This window comes from Notamacropus eugenii, chromosome 3, assembly GCF_028372415.1.
Source record: "Notamacropus eugenii isolate mMacEug1 chromosome 3, mMacEug1.pri_v2, whole genome shotgun sequence".
NCBI classification, from domain to species: Eukaryota; Metazoa; Chordata; class Mammalia; order Diprotodontia; family Macropodidae; genus Notamacropus; species Notamacropus eugenii.
In genome coordinates this window covers 401917583-401942656 of record NC_092874.1, presented here as the reverse complement: position 1 = coordinate 401942656, position 25074 = coordinate 401917583, and the positions used below count along the sequence as shown (strand labels likewise).

The window sequence follows — 25074 nt, the reverse complement described above, 5'->3', positions numbered from 1 at the left end:
AACTCTTGGCTCTGCTACTTGCTACCTGTAACTTGAGGCAAGTCCTTTAACCTTCCTGGGTATCAGTTTCCTCATCTGTAAAATGAGAATACTAAATGACTTCTTAGCTCCCTTATGTGATAAGTAAATATTGTCTTTGTAATGAAACAAAATAATGGGGAAATGTTTTTTGTTTGTTTAAAAGCATGTTTTATTGATACTTTCTTGTTTTGCTTGACTGTATTTATTTTCTGCTGCCCTAGGGGCTGGGGTGGGACGGGGTTGAGTAGGGGAGAAATCATTGGGAAATGACAGAAATATAAAAAAGATTAAACCGTAAAGTTATTTTTTACCTCCTTTTAATTTCCCAGTGACTTCCTCCATAGCGGGTGGTGGTGGTGGTGAGAAGCACTGCAGTCAAGCAAAACAAATAAATGTCTTAGCCATATCTAAGAATATGTGCTTCATTTTTTACTTGTAGTCTTCTATCTCTGTGAGAGGCAAGAGACAGCCCTTAAGCCTGTCTTCTGAAGTTACAATTATTGATCATTATATTATTCAAAGTTCTGAAAGTCCTTCAGTATTGTGTACCTTTACATTATTGTGCTCATGATGGAAATTGCCCTACTGGTTCTGCTTACTTTGCTGTGTGTCCATTCATACAAGAGGAAGAAACATTTGGAATGAATTTTTTTCTTTTTAATTTTTCCTAATTACATGTAAACAATTTTTAACATTCATTTTTTAAAATTTTGAATTCCAGATCTTCTCTCTGCCCTCTCCACTCCTGAGAAGGCAAGCAGTTTTTATAGGTTATATATATGCAGTCATGTAAAACGTTTCCATGTTAGTCATGTTGTGAAAGAAAATACAGCTCTCCCCCTCACCAAAAAATCTCAAGAAAAATAAAGTTAAAAAAAAGTATGCTTCAGTCTGCATTCAGACCTCATCAGTTCTTTGTCTAGAGATAGACAGCATTTTTCATCATAAGTCCTTCTGAATTGTCTTCAATCATTCACAGTTGATCATAGCACAGTGTTGCTGTTACTCTGTACCGTGTTTTCGTGCTGCTCGCTTCACTCTGCATCAGTTCATGTAAGTCTTCCCAAGTTTTTCTGAAATCATCCTGCTCTCCATTCTTACAGCACAATAATAATCCAATACAATCATATGCCACAACTTGTATAACCATTCCCCAATTGATTGGGAATTTCTAATCCTTTGCCACCAGTAAAAGAGCTACTATAATTATTTTTGTGCACATAAGTCCTTTTCCTTTTGCTTTTTTATCTTTTTGGGATACAGACCTAGTTGTGGTATTGCTGGGTGAAAGGGCATACATGGTTTTATAGCTCTTTGGCCACAGTTCTAAAAATTGCTCTCTAGAATGGTTGATTCAGTTCACAACTCCACCAACGGTGCATTTGTGTCTCAATTTTCCCACATCCCCACCAGCCTTTGTCATTTTCCTTTTCTGTCATGTTAACCAATCTGATAGGTATAAAGTAGTACCTCGGAGTTGTATTGATTTGCATTTTTGTAATCCATAGCGATTTAGAGCATTTTTTCATAAGACTTTAGATAGCTTTGATTGCTTCTTCATCTGAAAACTGCCTAATGTTAAAGTTGGACCCTGCTGTTGAGATGAAGGGGACATTGTCCCAAGCTTCAGGTTTTGTGTGTAACTGCTTTCAGAGCTAGTTCTGGAGGTTTCTAAGTTTTCAGTTTTTCCAAGGTAGCATGATCGAAGAAGAGATCTCACTGTGTAGCCACAGTGGATATTTATATTATTTATTATTATATAATGCTGCGCAGGTGTGGTGGACATGTTCTGAACCATAACTGTAGGAACTCATATCTAGTACCTGGGAAGAGGAGATTGTTGTGGCTATGGATCCTGGGAAGCTGAACTCTTAAGAAATAATAACAAAAATTCACTTTACACACACTAAAATCCACCTTATTTACACTAAAAGTCCACCTTAAATATACTAAAATTCATCTTACATACAGTTTGTTAGCCATAACTGAGAGGTAGTGTGGAATAATGGATAGAGAGCCAACCTTGGAACTAGAAAATCCTTCCTCTGATACCTACTGGCTGTGTGACCCTGGCAAATCACCTAACCTCTCAACTTTTCTAGGTAACAATGATTATAAATTGAAGGGGAGCTGCTGACCTGTATTAGTATAGGGAGTTTCCTCACCTAGGAGTTTCCCACAGTGATATAATCACAGGAGCAGTCTCTATCCTTATCTTGTTCTCATTACTTAAATGAAGCCCTTTTTACCTCCTGAGTGGCTATGGTCAAAATAAGTGGTAACGTTGTGACCGACATTGTGGTTATTATACACATCTGAATTTCAGTGAGGTGGGTCCTTGTTTAGAAGGTTTTTAGCTTGGGGTAGGATCTGGCAGACCCTTTGCTCTGATAGCATGGCCTGCAATAACCCAGGGTCCTCTGTGTCCTGTGATAAACCATCAGAGAAAGACTTTGCTGCAAGTTATGTTGATGATATATCTTTTTAAAGAGTAGACAAGTTGGTTTTGTTTTGTTTTGTTTTTTTTTTTGCTGTATTAGATGAAATGTAAAACCTTTTTCCTTTATAAATGGTCAGTTTGTGCTATAAGATCGGTGGCTTATCTTGCTAATTCCACAAAGTTTCTTTGCTGCAATTCCTGACCCCCTCCCAAGTGATTTCTCTGACTTCCCTCTGAAAATGTGTATTCCTTCTCATCTGTTTTTACTCAGTTACACAAATTCACACCACATCATTTTTTCCCCATTGCTCTCTCTAACTGGAGATGAGGGTGATGAACCTCTCTCCTGCCTTCTTTCTAGTTCTTTCTCAGCTTTCTGCTGGACATCTCCACTTTGAAGACCTCTCCCAACCTGAATAATGGCAAATAAAATTCCCATCTTGATATCCCACTTGCCTTTTTGCTATCATTCTCCATCACCCTTTCTGTTTCCTCAGTTAAGTTATCTCTTCCTTCATCATATTTCGTGAACCCATAGCCATTGCAAAGTTACAGAGTTGGGAGATGGAATGTTTTATGCAAGTAACAGCTGGTAGGTCAGAGTAGCTAGATGGAAGAGCATGTGGAGATCTAGGGGGCAAGAAAATTGGAAGGCTAGAAAAGAGCTAGGCAGTGAAAGCCTTTGAAAACCAAATGGAGGATTTCACATTTGATCCTTCAGGTTACAGGGAGCCACATAGTTACACCTATGCTTTAGCAAAGTCATTTTGGCAGCAGAGCAGATGATGGATTGGAGTGAGGAGAGAGAGGCTTGAGGCAGGGAGACTAATTAGAAGATCATGAGAGAGATGATGGTGGTCTGAATCAGGGTGGTGGCTGTGTAAATGGAGAAAAAAGGATGTGTACAAAATATGTTGCAAAGGCAGCAATGACAAGATTAGATAGATGGAATAGGTGTGAGTAAGGAGTTGAGGATTATATTGAGATTTCAGTCCTGGGTGGCCGAGATAATGGTTGTACCCTTGTGGGGAGGGAGGTAGGCTGGTGAATTCTGTGCTGACCATGCTGAGTTTGAGATGTCTGTGGGAAATTCATTTCTAGATTTGTTCTCCACACATCTAAAGGCCTTAGTATAAGTTACTAAGAATTCTCTTGAGAAGGAACCTTCAGAATGGTGTAGGAGCAAGCGTAGAGCTGGGCACAAAATCTTTGTTTCAGTGATTGAGGTAACTTAACCTGTGAGGAGAGATTGGAATCACCGAGTTTGGAATTTTTCATAACTGAGTTCATACCTTCCTTTCCTCCCACTCCGCCACCCCCACCTCAACACACACACACACACACACACACACACACACACACACACACACACACACACTCTACTTTGAAGTGTCTCAGTTTAAAGGACAATCTAGAAGGTAGAAGCAAGGTCAGCATTCTATAGCATTGTAATCAGTGCTTGCCTTTGAGTGTTGTCTTTGCAGCTGAACCCAGAGAAGTATGGGAAGAGTTCACTCAGTGCACTGCTTGACTGCCAAAAGGCTTTCTAACTGAACCCCCCCCCCCCACTTTACCTTGTTTATATAAAACTAGGAATTGTAGGCATTTCAGTGTGAGCAGTGTTGTTGCTTCATAAATCATGAGCTTGTTTGGAAGAGAAGATGCCTGTTGTGCCAAGAAAAAAGAGAGCAAGGGAAAATTGAGCATTCTAGTGACTAGAGGTTATTTCAAGTTTTAGGAGACTGCCATTTTAGACATCCTTGGCAATACTGTAATTTTCATTTGACAATCCTATGACCTGCCAACTCTTTGTAAAGGGAAGCATGACAAATATGTAACCTCCCTTGCCTCTAGGCAGAACAGTTCATGGTAGGGGCAGAATTGGACCTTCTGGATTCAGAAGTAGCCTGTTCCTTACAAAATCTTCCCCTCTTCCCTCCATCCAAAATCTGGCATAGAGTTTATTTTTAAACTGAAATTTGTTGTTATTATTCAATACTTGACCAAAGTCATGAGCATATGCGTATGTGCATGTGTGTAGAAAAAAATATGGATATGAAACTACAAATCACTATTATACTTAGCTTGCAAGAATTTAATAGATTGAATATGTGAGTTTCAAAGCAGTTCTTTTAATCTGTACCTCCTTCTGAACCTTCTATTCTCTTTAGGTGTTTAAAAAAAGATGCCCAGATGTTCTTTCCTTCATCTTTTTGAGGGTATTCTTACTATTAGCCCTTTTCCCTCCTAAGTTCTTGTTCTTCCTTCCCACCAATAAAAATAAAACAAACTTTCTTTGTAACTAATAAAAACTAGAGAAAAACAAATGTACCCCACGGATGTCCAAAAATCTATATTGAACCTTGCCCTTAAGTCCCTCATCCCTTTGTGAGATCACTGTGGGTAACAAACATGCTTTTTCATTGTGCTCTTAGATCTTTCAAAATTGTTTTTTGTTATAATGTTTTGATTATTGTATAAAATGTTCTACTGGTTCTTCTCACTTCATTCTGTATTAATTCATGTCTTCCCAAGTTTATCTAAATCCATGATTTCTTGTTGTTTCTTACAGAGCAATAAAATTCCATTACTTCTATTTGTTTTGTTTAGCTTTTATCCAATTGATGAGAACCTCCTTAACTTCCAATTCTTTCCCTCAAGAAAAAAAATGCTGCTATAAATATTTTTATACATATGGGTCCTTTATCTCTTTGAAGTATTTACCTGTTCCTGGCAATGCTAGGTTGAAGGATATGTGTAGGCCACTCACTGCTGCACCCCAGCCCACTCAGCTCTCCATCCACCACCTCATGGTAAAGACACCTGTATCACCATCTCAGAATGACCAACAGGGGACTTGTTTACAGACTGAGCCAAGAAGTACAACAGAAAATTGAGAAGCAGTATGATGGAGCAGATCTTCATTCAGTAGATTACCACATAGTGCCGCAGGGATGTCGGGAGGCCCCACCCTGGGCAAGAGAATTTCCAAAACTGACTCAAGCATGGCACGGTGCTTTGTGAGCTTATCAGTGGGCTGTATCCTGAAGGCCAGGGCCCAGTAAAGAAAATCCAGGCTTCAGGCATGGTCTTCAAACAGATGGAACAGATTTCTCAGTTCCTGTAGGCAGCTGATATCTTCCAAACTGGGAACCTCTGGGAAAGAAAGACTATGGCCTGTGTGCAGCAGACACTGATGAACCTAGGTGGGTTAGCAGTGGCTTGGGGTGATGTCTTCTTCTCTTGAGATCCTAACTGGTTCCCCAAGAAGTTCAAGGAGAATCCCCCTAAGAAACCAACTGCAGGAGGCAAGAATGTCATCTGGCTGCAAATGGGCACCAACCATGGGGCATCTCAGGAAGGCATGACTGGATATGGGATGCCACACCAGATCCTCTGATGACCACTCTTCCTTACATTTCCTTAAATGGTTAATATATTTCTAGCAGTGACATTCCAAGGAAGCCTGTGGAACTCTCAAGTCCCTTCTCTTCCTCTTCTCCCTATGCTTCTTGCCCATTGGTGGCACTGCTTCTCCTGTTGTGCGTACAGGTGCTGAGCTAGTGCTTTCTCACCTTGAATTTGCTGTAGTACACTGCCTGTCCCCAAATCAGCAAAACTGGACCAAGTGCCCCATCCTCCCTTCTCCTGTACAAAAACTGGGGGATATCCCTTCATCATTCCTATTCATTCTCCCACCCTGGCTTGTCCTCTCATTTGGGAATTTGCACCCATATAACCATTCTTTAGGCGAGGGTTCACGGCACTGCCTTGAAAGGAGATGAACATGGGACCATTTTCTCTTCCACAAGGTTGTTCTTCCTGTTCCCCCCACCCCCAGCCTTGATACTGTGGGAACTTAATTTATAGGGAGGGGCCTACAGTGGCTGCTATTCTGGCCACAGGTGGACTTTGAAAGCTACACATCTGGGTAAGCCTCTCCTTGGCAGAGGCCTCTTTTTCCCTCTGTCCCTCTCTTCTTGGCATTCCCTTTGACCTATCCTCCTTTACCCAGTAGCCTGAGACAGGGTTCAGGGATGGAAGGGATGTCCAGGGAGATGGATTGGCCTTGCTTTCTCTTCTTTCCTGAGTCCTTCCCCTCTTCCTCAAAAGGCCCACCCAAAGTCTGAGATTTGAGAAATGTGAGTTTGCTGATCTGAATTAAGATTCCCAGTCTTTGTAAAAAAAAGAAAAAGAATACGTATAAACACATATAATAACCTATATCAGATTGCTTACCCTCTCAGGAAAGGGGAATTTGGAAGTTAAAACTTAATTTAAAAACCTGATAATAATTGTTTTAACATGTCATTGGGGGAAAATAAAATATTATTAAAAATACTTAGTGTTAAAAAAGTGATGGAGAACTTGTTAATAATACTAAACTTAAAAGTGTGGAAAAAATAAGTACATACAAGAATTTAGTGGTTTCTTGCATGTAGCTCTTGAATATAGCTAGCTAAGTGTTGAAACAGATAGAGCACTGGACCTGGGGTCAGGAAGTTCAAGTCTAGGAAGTAGAAACTCAGCATTGTTTAATTTTAATTCTCTTTATATTAGTGATTTGGAGCATTTTAAAAATATGGCTGATAAATATTAGCTTTAGCAATAAGAGAAAAAAAGAAATAGAAGGAATTAGAGTAAGCAGAGAAGAAACAAAGCTATTACTCTTTGCAGATGATACTATGATATACTTAGAGAATCAAGTAAAAAATTATGTGAAATAATAAACAAATTCAGCAAAACTGCAGGATATAAAATAAACCCACATAAATCATTGGCATTTCTATATACTACTAACAAAGCCCAACAGCAAGTGATAGAGAAATTCCACTTAAAGTTACTGTAGACATTATAAAATATTTGGGAATCTACCTACCAAAACAAACCCAAGAACTATATGAGGACAATGAACTATATGAGCACAATTACAAAACACTTCACACAAATAAAAGTCTGATCTAAATAACAGGATAAATATCAATTGCTCATGGGTAGGCTAATCTAATATATTAAAAATGACAATTCTACCTAAATTAATTTACCTATTCAGTGTTATACCAGTCAAACTACCAAAAAATTATTTTATAGAGCTAGGAAAAACAATAACAAAATTCACCTGAAAGAACAAAAGGTCCAGAATATCAAGGGAATTAATGAAAAGAAATTCAAGGGAAGGTGGCCTGATCATACCAGATTTTAAATCGTATTATAAAGCAGCAATTGTTAAAACTGTTTGGTACTGGCTAAGAAACAGAGTGGTGAATCAGTAGAATAAGTTAGGTACACAAGACACAGTAGTCAATGACTATAGTAATCTACTATTTGATAAATCCAAAGACTCCAGATTCTGGAATAACAGCTCACTATTAAAGAAAAATTGCTGGGAAAACTGGAAAATAGTATAGCAGAAACTAGGCATAGACCAACATCTTACACCATATACCAAGATAAAGTCAAAATGGGTACATGATTTAGATATAAAGACTGATACTATAAGCAAAATAGAAGAGCAAGGAATAAGTTACCTACCAGATTTATGGAGAAGGGAAGAATTTGTGACCAAACAAGAGATAGGGAACATTATGAAATGCAAAATGGATAATTTTTATTACATTAAATTGAAAAGTTTTTGCACAAACAAAACCAATTCATCCAAGACTAGAAGGGAAGCAGAAAGCTGGGGAGTAATTTTTATAGCTAGTGTAAATAAAGGCTTCATTTCTAAAATATATAGAGAACTGAATCAAGTTTGTAAGAATACAAGTCATTCACCAATTGATAAATGGTCAAAGGATATGAACAGGCTGTTTTCAGAGGAAGAAATTAAGACTATAGTCATATGAAAAAATGCTCTAAATCACTATTGATTACAGAAATGCAAACAACTCTGAGGTACCATATCATACCTATCAGATTGGCTAACATGACAAAACAGGAAAATGATAAATATTGGAGAAAATGTGGAAAAATGGGAACATTCATGCATTGTTGGTGGAGTTGTGAACTGATCCAACCATTCTAGAGAGCAATTTGGAACTATGCCCAAGGGGCTATAAAACTGTATGAAACTACCCTTTGAGTCAGAAATACCACTTCTAGGTCTGTATCCCAAAGAGATTATAAAAACAGTAAAAGTACCCACATGTACATTTATAGCAGGTCTTTTTGTGGTGGCCAAGAACTGAAAATTGAGGGGTGCCCATCAGTTGGGGAATGGCTGAACAGGTTGTAATATATGAATGTAATGCAATACTATTATGTTACAAGAAAGGAAGAGCAGGTAGACTTCAGAATACCTGGAAAGACTTACATGAACTCGTGCTATGTGAAGGGAGCAGAACCAGGAGAACATTGTACACTGTAACAACCACCTTGTGCAGTGACTGACTTTGACAGACTTAGCTCTTAGCAAAACGAGGAACCTTGTAAGGCAACTCCAGAAGACTCAGGATGGAAAATGCCGTTCACATCCAGAGAAAGAACTTTGGAGTCTGAATGCAGATGGAAGCAGACCATTTGCTTTCCTTTTCTTTTGTTGTTTTGTTTTGTTTTTTCTTTCTCTGGCTTCTCCCACTAGTTCTAATTCTTCTTTACATCATGACAAATGTGAAAATATGTTTAATATGAATATATAAGTACAGCCTATATCAGATTGTATGCTGTCTTGGGGAGGGGGAGGAGAAGGAGAGAAAAAGGAGAGAAAGGAGAGAAAATTTAAAATTTAATTTAATTTAAAACTCAAAGTCTTATTGAAGTGAATGCTGAAACCTAAAGCTAAATAAATAAATTATAAACATATATGACTTAAAAGCAATAAATATGCATTCATTTCATTTATCAATGTTATTGGCATGTTATTAGGCAAAATAATTTCTGATACTATCCTTTTATTCCTTATTTCTATAGAATTATCCTGTTTCTCTTTTTGGTGTTCTTCACTCTTTTAAAAGTTATGTTAGCCAATAGTTTATTTTATTAGTCTTTTTTTTAAAACTCAGCTTCTGCTTTTATTTGTCAATTCACGTTTTTGAGTTTTGCTTTCAAATTTATTAATCTTTAACTTTTAGACTTTCTCGTTTGGAATTCAGTTTAGCATTTTGGGTTGATTGCTTTTATAGGGATTTTTAAAATGTCAAATTCACTGATTTGTTTTCTTTCATTGACTAAAGTATTTAAAAATTCAGATTTTCATAAGTTCTCTCCCTAAGTACTGTATACCTGTAATATGTATGAAGCAGTTAGGTGACTCAATGGATAGAGCACTAGGCCTGAAGTCAGGAAGATCTGAGTTCAAACTGGGCCTCAGACACTCACTTGCTGTATGACTGTGGGCAAGTCCTTTAACCTCTTTTTGCTTTAATCCACTGGAGAAGGAAATGGCAAACCACTCTAGCATCTTTGCCAAAAGAATCCCATAATGGGGTCATAAAGAGTTGGACACAACTGAACAACAACAAATAATGTATACATATGAATATATTTCATATTGACATATTTTCATTTTCTTTAATGGCACAGACCTTAAAATACAGTACAAAGTAAGGTATAGTTTTGTTTGTAGAGGCTATAGTAAGAAAGATGAAATTAAAAGTAATAGAATAAATGAAAAGATGTGTAGGACCTCTACTTGGTCTTTGTTAAATTTGGCTTCACACTGGTAGACAGAGCAGCTCTACTTCTTGAAATCTCCACTTTCTGGCAGTGTTTCTTTCTGCCTGTTCATGCTTAGTAATCACCTTAAGTTATTGAAGTTGTTTTTGATGAATTTTCATGTTTTTTGTGTTGAGTTGGAAATTTTCCTGAAAATTCATAATGACTTGCTATTTAAGTCTCTCTCTCTGCGTGTATATCTATCTATCTATCTATCTATCTATCTATCTATCTATCTATCTATCTATCTATCTATAAATTGACCCTACTTATTCATTGGCTTTTAATCAGTCCAGTTTCTAGTCTTCTACGTATAAAAGATCCTAAGAATTTTGGGCTTGGAAAGAGCTGGTCTAGAGGCTGGGTCAAGTTTTCTTCTTGCAATGGCTTATTTGTGCCATATCTTTATTTGTTCAGGTATTTTTGCAATTCCCAATTGATCAAGGCTCTTTTAGTTTGCAGTTCTTTGTCACCATGAAAAGAGATGCTATGAATATTTTTGTACATATGGGTCTTTTTCCTCATTCTTTGATCTTTTGGTAATGGTATTGTTAGGTCAGAGGGTATGCACAATTGAGTAACATTTTGGTCATAGTTGCTTTCCAGAATGACTAGACCAATTCATAATTCTACCAACAGTGCATCCATGTGACTTTTCTCACAGCTGCTACAACTTTTGTCATTTCCCTTTTTTGTCAACTTTTCTCAGTCTGGTGGAATGAGGCGGAATCTCAGAGTTACTTTAACTTGCATTTCTTTAACAGTGGTTGAAATAGTTTTTTTTTTTCCTCTTATGGGTATTGATAGCTTGAATTTTTTCTTCTAAAAATGGCCTATTCATATCTTCTGGCCATTTATAAATTGAGGAATGGCTTTTATCCTTATAAATTAGAATCAATTCCTTATATATCTTGGAATTGAGACCTTTATCAGAGAAACTCACTGCAAAGATTTTCCCGTTTAGTTATGTGGTTTCCTTCTAATTTTAACTGAGTTGATTTTGTCCAAAAACTTTTTAATTTTATAAAATCAAAATCCTTAATTTTATCTTGTCTTTTTATCTATCCTGTATTTGGTCATAAACTCTCTCCTAAACCACAGATCTGAAATGTCCTCTAATCATTTGATGTCCTTCCCTCTCTTATTGTTTGTGATGCAACCATTTATGTGTAAATCATATTAATTTAGAGTCAATTAGCTTTTATAATTTGATATTTACTGAAAAGGTATAACAAGAACAAAAGTACAAAAAACTTTCTCAACTCCAGGAGCATCTCCCACCTCTGCCACCTCCATGTGCAGGGAAAATGGGCTCTAAGGTATTCTAATTGCTACAGAGTATCTCCTCCCATCATGTTCTGGCATAAGCAGCGTATAGTTCATTTGTGGCAAGACAGGGATCTTTGCATCAGCCTACCACTGGGCTTGGTCCAGGTGCTTCCCTTCTCAGGGTTTCTTGGACTTAAGTAGCTTGGCTCCTGTTAAGCTGTGGCATGGACTCTGGTTCTTGGATCTCTGGCATCTTGATCTTTTGACTTTTTGAAGCTCTCAAGCTTGCTGCCATAGCCAATATTCCTTCACTTAACAGTAGAAAAAAACAAGCACAACAAGGATAGGAGCAGCCGCTCATGAGCAACGTTGCAGTGGCCTGAGACCTTTCTCCCTTGGAGGAATGAAGTGAGGGAGGAAGGAAGGAGGAAAGGAGGGAGGGAGGGAGGGAGAGAGAGAGAGAAGAGAAGAGAGGAAAGAAAGAAAGGGAAGAGAGGGGAGAGAAGGGGGAGAGAGGGACAGAGAGAAACATCGAGACAGAGAGGAAACAGGTAGGCAGATATCTCTTTGACCAGTTAATGACTTTTTGTGTCTACACTCAGTTCCAAGCTCAGCAGCCAATCAAGAGTTAACTTGCATAGTAAGCAGACAGGGAACAGAGAAAACCTAGTGCACATGTTCTGAATTGGAGAGCAGGACCCTTCATTATACCCCCTGGAAGCAGGTGCAGCAAACAGCAGTGTAGAGCATTCTGTGCATACTCCTAAGTTGTGGGCTTTCATTGGCCAGCCCCTGTCATATATATATAATTTGCAGTCAAGCCTCTCTCCTTGCTGTGGCTCCCCTAACCTCCTGTAGAGTACTGTTATCTCTTCCACATTGCAGGAGTTTGGGGCGCAGCATCCCCAGCAATCTGGAAAATACACATAAAATTTTGCCTCCCTTTTCGTACCAAAGAAGTCTGAATTATTTTTGTATTAAAAGATAAAATATGTTGATATTATAGAGTACTATATTTATATTTAATGCATTTCTGAGTTTCTAACTTTTTCTGTTTCTTTTGTTGGCCTTTGTTTCCACAAAACTCTCCCTAAATTCTCACTTAATTTCTTATTTTGATCTGTGATTTATTGAAACCATGCTGGGGAAAGTTGCAGTGTGAAAGGGATAACTGTATAAGCTTCTTAAGTGCAGGTGCTATTCCATATTTTGGCCTTTGTATCCCCAGGTTCTATCAGTGTCTGGCTAATAGTAGATACTCAGTAAATGCTTGTGAAATTGAATCCTACCCTTTTCTGGAATGATTTCCATTTCCTTAATGATTCCATCAGAGAATGTGGAAATAGAGTTCTTTAAAAGAAGAAAGTGTAGCTAATACAAGCGGTTCCAGGGAAGCTGCTTGGCCAGCATTAAATGGCAAACATTTCCAGTTTAGTGGAAATGCTTGCTTGCACCACAGGTTGAAATACCAAAGGAACTTGGAATCTCCTCTCATAGACTGAAACCAAAAGTTTTCTCCTCCTGTGGGGACAAGACAACTGGGGTTAGAGTGAGGCTTGACTTTGAACTGTGATGTGATCTTAGGCAAATGATTTCACATTTCTAGAGCTGGAAGGAACTCCAGAGGCCATCAAACTGCAGAAGAAACTTCAGAGGTCACTGAGTCCAAACCTCTTCATTTTACAGGTGAAGTAATGGGGGCTCAGAGAGATTGAAATCATTTGCCCAAGGTCACACAGATAGTGGGTCAGAGGCACTATTTGAAGCCATGCCCTCTGTTTCACAGATAACACAAAGGAGGCCCTGAAGTTCTTGGTCACCAGCCTCTAACAGATTGACTCTCAATCTGGTCAGACAGACAAGACACCTTTGGAGGGATTAATAATGACCTTTATTTTAGTCTAGTTTTCTCAGAAAGGTCGCTGATAATGGAAGCACTAATTCCTGTAGCATTCCCCAATCACCTTTCTCACAGGGGCCAGTCAGAAGGGGAGGGAGAACTATTCCTACATCTTGATGGGGTCAGTCGAGACAGGTGCAACTTGTGCGCTCCACTAAGTCCCCACAAGCCTCAGTGGGGGCTAGTTGAGGCAGGTACATGCATTCCTCTGTGCATTACCTGTGGTTTTTCCCATGGATTCCCCGTGGTTTTTCCCCATTCACTGACTAGTACCCACTTGCTTTATAGGGCAACAGACAAAGAAGACATATTGCCAACAATGGCCTCATAGGTTTACTTTAGCAATATCGTCATTTGGCGCAAGCGTAGTAAATATCATGTCACCCCTTATCTTATAGCGCAGCCTCAGTAGGATGATCGTCACTATGATTCTGGGAATAGCTATCTAGAATCTTTGGACCTATTCTGGGAGCTATTATCTAGCACCTGGAAACGAGACATTGTCATGGCCATGGATCCTGAGAAACTGAACTCTAAAAGGATAACAAAGTCCTCCTTATGTGCACCCTCTGATTCCACAGCCTTATCTTTCTGCTCTACTACACTGTCTCTCCATAGTTTCCTAATCCATACAAATAAGGGGGTAGACTAGATCAGGGGCTCTCAATCTGTTTTGTGTCATGGACCCCTTTGTCAGTTTGGTGCAGCCTATGGATCCTATCTCAGCATATTTTTATGCGCATAAAATAAAATGCATAGGATTGTAAAAGAAATCAGAAGTTAGTAAAAATAAAGATAGAATTTTTTTTTTCCATCCAAGTTCAGGGACTCCCTGAAATCAATTCACAGATCCTCTGAAGGTCTGTGCACACCAGGCTTAGAAACCTGGGACTAGATCATTTGTAAGGTACCTTTCAGTTCTAAAAAATACCGTGTCTCTATTTTAGGGAAAGCATTCAATCCTAAATAACCATCTCTACTGAAGTTGAAACAACTTTTATAAAGCCAAAAAAAAGAGTAAATTATCCTGATTAATTCTGTGGTGTGGGACTTAAAGGAAAAAATAGTCAGCTCTGCTAAAACTCAACATATGCATTCCTCAAAAGCAGAATCACTCATTAAAAATCATAGGACTTATGGGGAAAATGGGACTTAGGAGGACATGATCAAAAGCTTCATCAGTGAAATATAACAAGGATAGAGACTTAGTAAAAACAGTAGCACAGTTTTATACATGTAATACATAAATCTCACAATAAATAGTGTTAGTGTGGGCAGCCTGTACTCTGGGTTCCCATGACCTGGAGTAGCAAAATCTCAGGTAAATTGGACAGGCCCTAGGGTTGTCTGAGGCTTTTTGAAAAGGCATGGGGAGTGGTTTCAGACCTTCTCTGACTCTAGCTCCTCCTACACCAGAGTATATACAGCACTTTATATATGGCACTTTACTTTGAAAAAGACCTGAAGTTGGTTTGTAGAAGTGGGTGTCAGAAGGGTTGCAGCTTGGGAGTTATTGCAGAGTGTTGCAGTTTTCTGTATTTTAGCTGCTTCTTGGGAAAGTAATCTCGAGTAAGCATAATTCTTGTTACGCTCAAAATGTTCCCTAACATATCAATCATATTGCAACAAATTTGAAACAAGCATTCTAGCAGAACTGAGTGGATAGGGGAACCTATAATTGCCTAATTTCTAGAAGATTGCTAAGGCTTCATTGAGAATTTGTGATCTATATAACATCTTACTATCATCTCAGTATTCAGTTAGTACAAAAGTAGGAGTATTAATGTGAAAACATTCTTTGAGCCTCTGCACGTGTACATGTACATCAAGAAAGAGGTATGAGGATGAGTTAAGAAATAGTCCTAGCCCTAAAACATTTCCAAAGGATTCATGATGCAAAATGCCATCCATATCCAGAGAAAGAAGTATAGAATCGGAATGCAAAATGAAGCAGACTATTTTCTCTTGTATTATGTTTTGGTTTGGTTTAGTTTTTCTCATGATTTTTCTCATTCATTTTAATTCTTCTTTGCAACATGACTAATGTGAAAATGTGTTTAATAGTCATGTAGAACCCATGTAAGATTGCATGCCATCTGGGGAGGGAGCAGGGAGGAAGGGTGAGAAAATTTGGAACTTAGGGAAGTGAAAAAACAAATTAATAAATTTGGGGGAAAAAAAGAAATGGTCCTTGCTTTCTAGGAGCTTGTAGGCTTGTGAGGGGTGGGGTGGGAATAAGAATTATATACAAATTAATATGACACAAAGTGTGAAGTATGAAAATATTTAAAAGGTACTATGCCCAAAGAGGGTAGTACACAGAGTAGCAAGCACTGTGTGCCAGGCACTGGGCTAAGCATTTTACAAATATGTTTTATCCTTTGATCATTACAACCACCTTGTGAGATAGGTGTTATTATGATCCTCCTTTCACAGTTGAGGAATCTGATGCAGACAGAGGTCCTTGCCCAGGGTCACACATGTAGTAAGTATCTGAGGCTGTGCATATGAACTCAGGTCTTCCTGACTCCAGGTCCAGCACTCTATCCATAATGAATCATGAAAGGAGAGGTGACATTTGAGCCAAGCCTTGAAAATTGGCTAAGATATGATATTTGCAGGAGGGGTGTGTGGAAATTCCAGGCCTAGTAAATGGTCTTAGCAAAGGCCATACCAAGGAGGTAAAGTATACTGGGAGGGAAGGGGCTGATAGTCTGGTGGATGGTTTTGTTGGTTTTTTTTTTTTTCTGATTCACTCTTTGAGTACCCTGATGATAGAAATTTTTACTGAGGAAGAAGTTGTTTTAAAAAACTAGACACGTCATCAGAGAAGTTCTCATTCTTAAATCATCAGTTCTCTTGAGAGTGATCAGGTCATTTGGATTAAAAGGGAAATGGAGTTCTTTTAAAGGGATCCACTGTTTATACTCCCCATGTGGTAGCATGATCTTTCCTGGGAGTCAAAAAGACCTGAGTTCGAGTGCTGCATCTGTGTCCTTGGGAAGCTACTTAACCCTTAATGTCCGTAATAGCTTTGTAAATTGCAGAGCAGGAGGTGATCTTCACTGGCATAATCACTGGGGGCTCCCTACATTGATGAAATCACAGTACCAAGAATCTCTTACCTTTCTTTGCTAGAATCTAATCTGATGATTGCTTTTGTTGAGGGGTGGGGAAGAGTTAAGAAAGAAACATGTCAACCCCACATCCTTTCCCCCCCACTTCCTCTGTCTTACAAGGAAAATTTTGAGTCATTTCTTCTAGACTAAAAATGTTTCTGAGAACTAGAAAGATTCCTCTTCACAGAATACCTAGTTCCTTCTAAATCATTCTTGGTCTCCTTTGCAAATTCATTACACGTCATACCCGTCAGTTATCATACCCAAAGACTCTGTTCCTGCCCCTCTTTCCTTATTCTCTACATTCTCGCTTGCTAACCTCATCAACTCCTGTGGTTTCAGTTTCCTTCACAAGCCATCAACACTTTTTGTTTAGATTATTGCAATAACCTACTAACTGGTCTTCTTGCTTGAAGTCTCTCCCCATTCCAATCCATCATCTGCTCAACTTAAAGTGAATTTTCTAAAGTGAAACTAGGTGGTGCAGTCGATCCAGTGCTGGGCCTGAAATCGGGAAGACTAATCCTGGCCAAGTCACTTAAGTTTGCTTCAATTCTTCATCTGTAAAATGGGCTGGAGAAGGAAAGGGTAAACCATTCAGTATCTCTACCAAGGAAACCCCAAATGGGGTCACAAAGAATCATACACAACTGAACAACAAAGACCATGTCAGTTTTCTGCTCAAGGAGCTCCCATGGCTTCCTATTACCACTAGGATCAACTATAAAGTACTCTGTTTAGAATTTTAAAACTCTTCTTAACCTGGCTTCTTCCTCCCTTTCCTCACCCCAACATACTCTGTGATCCATGTACATTGGCCTTCCTATTTGCCTTTCCTCTGATAGTCTTCCAACTGTGTGCCTTTGTATCATCTATATTTTGTGCTTGAAATGCTTTCTCTCCTTATGTCCGATCTCACCTGGCTTTCTTCAAAACAGCTCAAATCCCACATTGCTTTAAGAGGCTTTTCCTTTCCCAGCTGTAAGTGGTTTCTCCTCTGAAATTGCCTTCTGTCTACTCTGTATGTATTCTGTGTGTACCTAATTGTTGTCTCCCCCTTTAAGAGGTAAATTTCACGAAGACAAATACTATTTTTACCTCCCTCTGTATCCCCAGTACTCTAACCACTTTGCCACCTACCTGTTGTTGTTTGGGGGAAAAGATGTATGAACTCATCTTTTTGCTATCTTCTCCTTCCTGGAGAGACCTTGTAAAAATAGTACCTTAATGCTTTTTAAGATTGTGTTACTTCTGATACAGATTTCTGCCGTATTTTGTTTGACCCATCCATTCTTACCAATGGCTTCTGCACCATTTTTTCTTCTTCTCATAGGATATCTAGGTAAGGTCCAAAAATAGAAGTTTTATTGTCATTGATGGTGATAATACATTATTAACAAATGAACAGATCTGTTATCGTTTTGTAATGTTTATATAGCATTTGATATATAATGATGTATAAATATAATATTTCCATAATATTCATACCTGTTATTTACCTTTAGCTTAATAATTAGTCATTTTTAAATGGTGAAAAAAACACCAAAATTGGACAGATGGGAAGCTGTGGATTAAGAGCTCAGTCTGAATTAATGTAAAAGATGAATTTGAAAATATTTTGTTTTTAAAAAGTATATATATGTAAAGTTTCATATTCATATACATTCAAAAGTGGTTTTCTAAAATATAATATAAATAGCTAATGATAAAGATTAATTGATTGAAAAATTAAAGGCCTAGTTTACATAATATTGCATTATAATCAAGTCTTTTAATATGTAAAAATTACTGGATTTTTTGAGAAGTTGAGGACATGTGGCTTAGGTTTTTAAGCGTGTGGTTTGATATAAATTATTGAGTCTTAAATGTTGGAAGTGCCTTAATTCTCAAAACTCAAAAAATCTCACATGAACAGATAGGAACTTTAATTAAGGATAAATTTCTTATCTTCTATTGAACGATCATAGATTTTGAAGTTAGTAGAGTCTAAAGTGATGTGCTTGCCAGCTTCAGGGAGCCCTAGAGGCTGTGCAGAATCTGAAGGTAAAACATTTTCTCTACCCAGTGTGCTCTGTGAACTTGAATTATTGATCCCAGTTGGCTAAGAGGTGATAGAGAATGAGGGTAGGGTTGTGAGCCTCTTTTCCTGTTTGATCTAACATTTTCTTTCTGTTTTTTGCTATATCTGTTAAATATCTGAACCTATTGCAAGTAGTTTCCTTGATGTCAAATGTGATATTTGACTTATAGATCTGTTTCTTTTTGTCTGCCTTCCCATAATTAGATCCCTCATAAGGAACCAATGTTCAGAATTCCAAGTTTTCAAACATGCACACAGATTTTTAAAAGGCAGTTTATTTATACTCCTTAGCCCTTTCTGTTGCCTGAATTTCAAGCTGTTTCTGCAACCCTACAAGTAGTGTTTATAAATACATTAGAATAGAGAAGAGGATTCCTTGGTGTATTTTATTATGTCAGAATATCTACCCTAATGTGTGAGAGCGTTGTGGTTTTTTTTGTTGTCGTTGTTGTTGTGCTATTGTAGATAATGTGAAGAAATCTATTTCTTTTAACTTTTTAATGCTTTGCATATAATATGCATAGATTCTCTGACCCCTAGAGATAGAAGCGTTCTCAGGTCCTCTTGTCTTTCCCCTGTCATGGACCCATGAATCTAGAGCAGGGTTTGTTATCCTGAAATACGTGAACTTGCTTTAAAAATTTTTTTTATAACTATTTCAATATAATTGGTTTTTCTATATCTTTTACTTTATTCATTTAAAAACATTATCCCAAGAAAGTGTGTGTAGGCTTTACCAGGTTACCAAAGGAATCTATAACACAGACAAATGAAAAGGCCATGGTTTAGCGTGTGAAGGGATTTAGGGGCTCTCTAGTTCAATCCCTTCATTTTGCACATGAAGAAACTGAGGCCCAATATTAGGTCACACAGGTAATCAGCAGTAGAGGTAGAATTCTATTAACTCCTTACTCTGTGGTAGGCCCAGTGCTAAATACTGGTGATACAAATGAATAGATGAACTGAATAGTCCCTGTCCTCTTGGAAACCTATATTTTGTCTGGTGAAACATGTATACAGATCCTTCCTATTTTGGTTCTGTAGCTTAGTAAGTTTGACCCTTCAAGGAGAGAAAAAGAAGACTGCTTATTACTTTGGCCATGAGTTAAACCATGAAAAATAATGCAACGGCCACACAGTCCTTTAGTATTCAAAGTCTATCAGTAAATTCAGTATTCAGGTCCTATCTTAGCCTCTTGAGAAGGAAAACCTCTTCAGAAGGGGAGCTTTGTTTTAATAGAAGATTTGCTTCAGGAGAAGAGTTGCTTGACAATGTGACATTCTTGTCCTTATGACTCTTAAGAGCAATGAGTAGGAAAGGAGTTATCAGTGGAAGCTGGGCTATTCACAGCTTATTTGAAAAGTCAGTGCAAATGGCTCAGTGTACATTTGTTAATACATGAGCTGCATTCTTTCTTTTTCCTTTGCAACGATGCTGTGGTGCTTCCTTGGGATCTCTTAGTGATCTGAGCCTTGATCTCAGACTAGCACATCTGGTGGCCACAGGCAGAGCAGTGATCAAGTCACGTGTGTTCCCAGCTGTGTCATTTTCCTTGATGTTTCACTTTCCCTCTCCCCGTGTAGCCAATTAGTTACCATGTCTTATCATTTCTACCACCATATAATATTGGGCATCAGTCCCTCATCCTTCTACTCATAGCCACCGTTGTAGTTCAGACTTTGATCCCGTCTTGCTTGGACTTGTACTTGATCTTCCTGCTTCCAGTCTTTCCCTTATCCATTCATTGCATCCTGTGCACTTCTTCCAAGGTGACTTTCCAAAAGCACAGTTCTGACAGTGTCACTTTTCTATTAAAAACTCTAGTGACTCCTTACAGATTTTAGAATCAAATATTATTTCATCTTTATCTCATGTTTTGTTTCTATTTTTTGCATATTTTATAATGCCCATAATTATTAGTATAGTAGAATATCATGTAATTTATGAGTAAATGTACATGTACTGATGGTGTATATTTGCATGCGCATGCGCGCGCGTATGTGTGTGTGTGTTTTAAATGAGAGATGTATATGATGAAAGAAGTGTGGAGACTACTATTCTAAAGCAGAGAGAGTTGAGAACTGAATGATGAGGTTCCCTAAATTTCTTTTGCGCTTCCTTCCTTGTTCTGGCTTAGTGCTCTCTTTGAGAGTGACCACTTTAGTTTAGAAAACTTTTTTTAAAATTTACTTGATGCTTTTTATACCACAGTCACTTCCAGATAGTCTTTCCCTATGTCCAAATTTTCTGTTATGTCAAAATGTATTCAAAAGCAACCATCACTATTAACTGCATCCATATCTATGTGCAATATTCAACCCCTTTGCTTACCAAGAGTAGGGAAGCGTGTTTCATAATCCGCCCTCTGGAATCTGTAGTGGTTGTAATATGTAATAGGCATTCAGCTGCCTTTGAGGATTGTTTCCATTTACATTCCGGTAATCATATACACAATTCAATGTATGCCTTTCTGTCCAAATTTCTGAATTCTTATAACATAATAATGTTCTATTACATTCATATATTAATTTATTAAGCCATTTATTCCCCAGTGAACGGCTGTTCTCTGGCTTGATTTCTAGTTTTTGGTTAACACAAAACGTTTTGCTATGAATATTTTAATATATATTTTACTTCTCTTTCTTTATCTCATCCTTCATGGGGTTCATATCCAATAGTATTATCACTGACTGAAAGAGTGCAGTCTTTTTTCACATAACTCTAAATCAGAGAAAGCGTATTTTTAAAAACAACCTTATAAGAGAGAGTTTAACCATAAGCCCTGTGAAAATTAAAACCTTTGTGATATACATATCACAAAGTATAGATATAGAAGGGCTAAATGTCTCCTTTTTCTGTCCAGTTCCTAACGTTGTTATCTGTATATGAGTGTTCCATCCAGCAATTGGTGCAGCTAGGTGGTACAGTGGATAAAGAAAAGCACTGGACTTGGAGTCTGAAAGACATGAGTTCCAATAAGGCCTCAGATTTGAGGCGGCGTGACCCCTGGGCAAGTCACTTAACCTTTGTCTGCCTCAGGATCCTGATCTGTAAAATGAGGATAATAATAGCATCTACCTCTCAGAGTAGTTGTGGGGCTCAAGTGATAGAATATTTGGGTTTTTTCCCACTTAATAGTATTTTATTTTTTCCACTCACAAGTAAAGATAGTCTCTAACATTCACTTTCATAAGATTTTGAGTTCCAAATTTTTATCTTCCTTCTACCCTCCCCAAGATGGCAAGTGGTCTGATATAGGCTATACATGTACAGTCACATTTAGCATATTTCCACATTAGTCATGTTGTGAAAGAAGAATCAGAACAAAAGGGGGAAAACCACAAGAAAGAAAAAACAAAAAGAGTAAAAATAGTATGCTTCTCTATGCATTCAGACTCCATAGTTCTTTCTCTGGATATAGATAGCATTTTCCATTAAGACTTCTGGGATTGTCAAGGGGACGGAACCAAGATGGTGGTGTAAAAGCAGGGACTAGCTTGAGCTTTCCACCCAAACCCCTGCAAATACTTGTAAAAAATGTAAGACATGACTCTAAACAAATTCTAGAGGTTCAGAACCCACAAAATGACAGAGTGAAACAAATCTCCAGCCCAAGAGAGCCTGGAAGGTGAACAGGAAGTTCTATCGCACTGGCCAGGGAGTGGAGCAGAACACAGTCCCAGGTGGGCAGGGCCAGCACAGAGAGGGTTGGAGCAGGCCTCAGGGGACTGAATCACTGGCAGCTCTGGCAGTTTCCAGACTTCTCAACCCACAAATGCCAAACACCGCATAGTGGGAAAACTCTTGTCTTACCTGAGTGGGGGAGGGGCGTGGTTTGGCCGGGTTCTGAGCCCCAACCCTGGGGCAGAGGAGGAAGTGACCAGCAGCAGAAGCAGCACCTGCTGGAGCTCTGAGGCCACAGATGGTGGGGGATAGATCAGCTGATACAAAACTCCTAAAGCCTGAGACAGCACACCAACCCCAAACCCCAGCCCCACTGGAAGCAGAGTCCTACCTTGACAAAGAGCTAGAAAGTCAAGTATTGGCTGGGTAAATGAGCAAACAGAGGAAGAAAAGTCAGACTATAGAATCTTATTTTGGTGACAAAGAAAATAAAAAACGTACAACCAGGATAAAACAAAGTCAAAGCTCCTACATCCAAAGCCTCCAAGAAGAATATCAGGCCATGGAAGAACTCAAAAAGGATTTTGAAAATCAAGTAAGTGAAGTAGAGGAAAAATTGGGAAGAGAAATGAGAGTGATGCAAGAAAATTATGAAAAACAAGTCATCTGCTTGCTAAAGGGAACCCAAAAAAATACTGAAGAAAATAACTCTTAAAAATAGACTAACTAACCCAAATGGCAAAAGGGATCCACAGAGCAAATGAGGAGAAGAATGAAGGCATTCAAAAAGCGGGATTGACCAATTGGAAAAGGAGGTCCAAAAGCTCACTGAAGAAAATAATTCCTTCAAAAACAGAATGGATCAAATTGAAGGCAATAACTTTATGAGAAATCAAGAAATTATAAAACAGAACCAAAAGAAAAAATAGAAGACAGAGTAAAATATCTCATTGGAAAAACTAGTGACCTGGAAAATAGATCCAGGAGAGATAATTTTTTAAAAAATTATTGGACTACCTGAAAGCCATAATAAAAAAAAGGGCCTAGACATCATCTTTCAAGAAATTATCAAAGAAAACTGCCCTGATATTCTAGACCAAGGGGTAAAATAGAAATGAAAAGAATCTACCAATCACCTCCTGAAAGAGATTCCAAAAGGAAAACTCCTAGGAATATTGTAACCAAATTCTAGAGTTACGAGGCCAAGGGAAAAATATTGCAAGCAGCCAGAAAGAATTGATTCAAGTATTGTGGAAATACAATCAGGATAACACAAGATCTAGCAACTTTTACACTAAGGGATCCAAAGGCTTGGAGTATGATATTCTGGAGGACAGAGGAACTAGGATTAAAATCAAGAATCACCTACCCAGCAAAACTGAGCATAATCCCTCAGGGGAAAAATGGAATTTCAGTGAAATAGAGGACTTTCAAGCATTCTTGTTGAAAAGACGAGAGCTGAATAGAAAATTTGACTTTCAGATACAAGAATCAAGAGAAGGATGAAAAAGGTAAACAGGAAAGAAAAATCAGAAGGCACTTATGAACTGCCTAAATTCTTACATGGAAAGATATTTGTAACTCATGAGACCTTGCTTAGTATTAGGGTAGTTGGAGGAAAGATAGATAGATAGATAGATAGATAGATAGATAGATAGATAGATAGATAGATAGATAGATAGATAGAGGACACAGGGTGAGTTGAATATGAAGGAATAATATCTAAAAATGAAATTAAGGGGTGAGAGGATTATATTGGAAGGAGAAAGGGAGAGATAGAATGGGGCAAATTTTCTCACATAGAAGAGGCAAGAAAAATATTTCGTAGTGGAGAGGATGTGAGAGGGAATGAGTGAACCTTACTCTCATGGGATTTGGCTCAAGGAGGGAATAAAATACACATTCAATTGGGTATCTTACCCTACAGGAAAGTAAGGGGGAAGGGGATAAAAGGGGGGGATGATAGAAAGCAGGGCAGATTGAGGAAGGGAGTAGTCACTAACAAACACTTGAAAAGGGACAGGGTCAAAGGAGAAAATAGAATAATTGAGGGGCAGGATAGGATAGTGGGAAATATAATTAGTCTTTCACAACATGACTATTATGGGGGTATTTTGCATGACCACACGTGTATAACCTATATTGAATGGCTTGCCTTCTCAATGAGGGTGGGAGGGGAGGGAAGAAGGAAGAGAATTTGGAACTCAAAGTTTTAAAAACATGTTAAAATATTGTTTTAACATGCAACTGGGAAATGATAGGCAGTGGCATATATAAATCCATCTTGCCCTACAGGAAAGTAAGGAGGAAGGAGATGGGGGGAGGTAAAAGAGAGGGCAGACTAGGAGAAGGGGTAAGCAGAATGCATGCCATATGGGGTGGGGGAGAGATGGGGAGAAAATTTGGAACTCAAAATCTTATGGAAATGAATGTTGCAAACTAAAAATAAATAAATTTAAAAAGACTGTTCGAATTGTCTTGTATCATTGTATTGCTGAGAAGAACTAAGTTTATCAAAGTTAATCATTGCACAATGTTGCTGTTACTATGAGATAACATTTGTAAAGTGCTTAGCACAGTGCCTAACACATAGTTGGCAGTTAATAAACCCTTCTTCCCTCCCTTCCTCCATTGCTTCCTTCCGTTAAGGACTATTAAGGGGTCCCTTGAACTTGTCTTTTTGAGTTGCCTTATTTTCCAGAAACACTGCACCCAGAACATGCAGGAGGCCCTGAATGCATCAAGGATGAAGTACCATCCCCTTCCCCCTCCAAGCTGACATAATGTATTGTTTGCATCCCAAATTGGACTCCCTGTTTGTTCTTGGGAGTCAAGACAGGTGCCAGTCAAGCTGTGCTAGGCTGAGAAAGTGCTTGTGCATGTGGGACCTGTATAGATAAGCAGACTGGTTCCCAAGGGAAAAGAATTTGGATTCTGCTATTGCCTTGCTCTTTCTCTTCTGGAGGG

The 25074-nt window shown here is 38.3% G+C and overlaps 1 protein-coding gene and 1 pseudogene across 1 annotated transcript in view; both read left to right on the top strand.

The window, feature by feature from the left end:
* SNX30 (sorting nexin family member 30) overlaps positions 1-25074 on the top strand; it is a 169848-nt gene that overhangs the window by 65423 nt on the left and 79351 nt on the right. The window lies entirely within an intron of this gene.
* LOC140497280 (transgelin-2 pseudogene) lies at positions 279-6656 on the top strand (annotated as a pseudogene).